The 3,853-nt window shown below is 39.1% G+C and overlaps 1 long non-coding RNA gene across 1 annotated transcript; it reads right to left on the reverse strand.

Annotated features, from left to right (window-relative positions):
• Nucleotides 1-1,202: 1,202 nt before the first annotated feature.
• LOC134442853 (uncharacterized) lies at nt 1,203-2,884 on the reverse strand. Its single transcript, XR_010033483.1, has 3 exons — nt 2,756-2,884; nt 2,224-2,276; nt 1,203-1,467 (listed from the first exon to the last, which is right to left on the reverse strand). It is a non-coding gene; the product is annotated as an uncharacterized LOC134442853 (long non-coding RNA).
• Between the last annotated feature and the right edge of the window lie 969 nt (nt 2,885-3,853).

A 3,853-nucleotide genomic window follows, 5' to 3' on the forward strand; every position in this document is an offset into this window, starting at 1 on the left:
TTGGACACAAACTCATATTTACACCTCCCCTTGAGTCAAGTTATTGAGTTTGACCTTTCCCTTATTTTTTGTTTTACCTGTACTTCTTGTCGTTCTCTGAGTACAGCAGTGCAAATTTTATCTCCAAGCTAGCAGTTAACATTGAGTTCTGAGACCAGCTAGCCGCCAGCTGGTCTCATAGGACTCAATGTTAACTGCTAGCATGGAGGTAAAATTTGCACTGCCATACTAGAATGGTTGAACATACAGGAGGAGAAAGGTAAAACTCAATAATTTAACTCAAGGGGATGTGCAATATGAGCCTATTTCCAGAAATTGGACAGTATCACTAGAAATGATCACAGTACAAATGATTTTCACTTGGTCTCAAGAAATACATTTTCACACTGTTAGAAAGAGAGAAAATAATTATCAATGATGTTAAACTGTTGTTACCCACTACTGAGTATGGTACACGTCAATGGTAGGCCAGGATCAATGGGCTACAGAATGTGACACTAGGCTTTGGGTAGAGTGAAAAAGATACCAATTAAAAGACAACATACAATATGTTTCTACAACATTTTCACCATTTATATTAGAGCAGGTCAAATCAAAAACCCCAGCACGCTACAAAACAGAGAACTTGCCAGGGTCACAACACACATTTCCCAGATCAAATTCCCTTACAATACAAAAATAATTTCTAACATAAAAATGTAGCCTCAACACAAAACATTAAGTTTCTGTCCTTTTATGTCCTTATTAGATCCACGGAGGCGAGCGCAAGCCGACAAGAGCAGTAATTCAAGAGAGTTGGCCGCTTCACTCCAAAAATGTCCTTTGGAGGATTAAAGTGACGTCCCGTGAATTGAAATAGTCCAAAACAAAAAGGAAAGGATATCGAAAGCAAAATGAACGGGGAAAACCATAATGTTCGTGTCAAATGTCCATCTTGCATAAATAATAATAATTATTATTTATTTATCATTATAAATAATCATGTATCCATAGAAAATATTGTATGCAACCCTAATGAAGAATGACATTCTTAAATACAAACATAGGATATAGGGAAAAATGGGCATTAACAAAATGAAATAAAAACATCACAAGTAAGAGATTGAAAAGTTTAAATATTTACAATTACCCCCCCCCCCCCAAAAAAAAAGGGTTGAACATTAAAAAAAAAAACAAAAAAAACATTGAATTGTCATTCAAAAATTGGAAATAGTCCTTTAAATCCTCAAAAGAGACGATGTAGAGAGTTCCTTTAAGTTGTTCAAAAAGAAAAATAGCTCCTTTCAAGCAGTTCAGTTCAAGGCGTTGAAGTCAGTCATAGTCAGTGATGTGACACGAGCAGGCCACAATCCTACCAAATATGCCATGCGCAATGTAGAACAGGATCACATTCGAATGAGTGGGTGGCTCGCCATCTAGTAGTCGACGAATCCTCAGCAGAATCCAGATCCAGCTCAAAAACTTCACCTATGTGTAGACATAACATATATATGTACGTATAACACATATGTCATCAGTTAAGTTTGGTTTATTTGATAGGGACAGACACATCATGTAGCCTAGGCTGTAGAGCAGCATAACAGAAAAGCATCATAGCAGTTACAGCCGTAAGCTACACACCCAGGACAATGTTGAATTCCTATCAAATATCATCAGTTTAAACTTAAAGTTGTGCAACATTTAAAATCAATCTTCTCAAAAGAAAAGCTATGCAAACTGCAAACCTGCAAACACTTTGTTCCTACTACATTGCATACCATTCAGTTAAATAACCATTATCAAGTAAACAGGGTGAATACATAGTGTACTGAAATTGAGGTAACCTTGCAATTATACATGGGCCCGTACAGTGTTCAACACAATGTTATGAGGAGGGGCAAGACACTGGCAGCCAAACATGTGAGATAAGTTTTTGACCGTCAGTGGTTTCCAACAATCAGAGGTGGAGTTGTGCACAGCTAGGTTCGCGCAGTCAGGTTATAAACAACATTTAGAACCCATGTATAGGCCTAGAGAATTACACCTTGCACGCAATGGGTGCGTGATCACAGCATGTGAAATACAGTCTGCTTACTCCGAACTCATTTCAACCAGCCAACATCAAACTTAAGTATTAACAAAACAAAATACAAATTGCAGGTTTCACCTGAAGTATTTGGCAGTGATAGACAATATAAGACTTAGGTTACAACAGTATGGGGAAAAATAGACAAGTTGCCTTACCAAGACGATTGAAACAGAATAAATACTCGATGGAATACTCCATGGAATCCATACTGAAAAAGAAACACAAAGGACAGGAGAGTCATAACATACACAGGGCAGCCGTGGCCTAGTGGTGAGGCAGCCGTGGCCTAGTGATAAGAGAGTTGGTCTTTCAATCTGGGGGTTGCAGGTTCGAATCCCTCTGACCCCTCCCTACATCTCCATGGCTGAAGTGCCCTTGAAAAGGCACCTAAACCCACATTACTCCAGGGACTGTAAACAATACCCTGACATATAATAACTAAGTCGCTTTGAATAAAATGAAAGTGTCAGCTAAGTGAAATGTAATGCAATGTAATGACATCACAGTTTGAAATCATTGGCTCATGACTCAGGAGTACATGATCAATGCAAACAAATATATCTCCAGCACATGCATTAAGTTTTTTGTCTAAAGTAAAATGTATTCCATGGCAAACTATTATCAGTTTTTTTTTGTAAAGAGGCTTGGTTAACACATGCCAGTTGAATTATGACTGAACAAACTAACCACGGTATGCGAATGATGATTCTCCTCTTTGGCTTCTCTGAAGTCCAGGCGAACAAAGTTGGCAGGCACAGCATCCTTTATTAGCGTTGTCATACCACGGGTGACCTTAACAAAGCATTGCTTCTCAACGTGCTCAGATTAATCCTCGGTCTCAGCGTTGATCTGTAACCATAAATACCAGCATGTATTTTAGTTCGTTAGCAAAACAACTTCATTTTGGCGCAAGTATGCTACTGGTTCTGGTAACACATCTGGTAAGCCATCGGATCGCTTAACACAAAATTGAAAGCATAATTTTGAAATAGCGATCTGGAAATACCATATAAATGTAGCGTTGTGTAATTACACATTCATATTTTTTTTAATTAGGCTTCATTAGGCTACATGAGTCATGACAAGTTTGGCGAGCTAGCTTATTTGTGCTAGCTAATGCGTATGATTGGACATAATTATGCATCTTACCTTGAAATATGGACCAGGATCCCTCTTGATGTGATTAATTCATTCACGCCGAAGTGCCTGCTCTTTGGCGAAACGGTGGAAAGTCTGTCCACGGTAGGATTTTTTTTCTCTTTGAAGACGAACATAGAGCTCGAAAGTCCCGCCCCTTAGTTCCGCGTTTCACGGGACCTAAGCTGACCATCTAACAACGTGGTAGCGAGTAAATATCTTCTGATCTCAGTCATGATATGCGCTGGGCTACAAATATGCTGTTTAAGATGATAGATAAAGATTATTCATGCAGAAGTATCAATGTTTTGTTCCGAGACCGTCGGCATGAAAAATGTGAAGAAACACAGCTTTCTAAAAAATTTGGGGGTTCGTACGAAAAAATAAGCAAAAATATCAGAAACAACATATATGGAGCTCGTGGCACAACTCGAAGGGGATCGAAATGCCATTTTAATACCGCCATTGGATTACATGCTATGATTTTCGGCTAAAAACGCCGTTGAGGTCCCATGAAATCGGGGGAAGTGACGTCACTTTCGAGCTCTATTTGGGCACACAACAGTGAGGCGGCATGACAGCTGGTGCGTTGCCGAATGTACCCCTGAAGTGTACCCCTCAACGTCTTTAGAAAGTTCCGGGTGAATA

Source organism: Engraulis encrasicolus, unplaced genomic scaffold (genome assembly GCF_034702125.1).
Source record: "Engraulis encrasicolus isolate BLACKSEA-1 unplaced genomic scaffold, IST_EnEncr_1.0 scaffold_25_np1212, whole genome shotgun sequence".
Taxonomy (NCBI): Eukaryota; Metazoa; Chordata; class Actinopteri; order Clupeiformes; family Engraulidae; genus Engraulis; species Engraulis encrasicolus.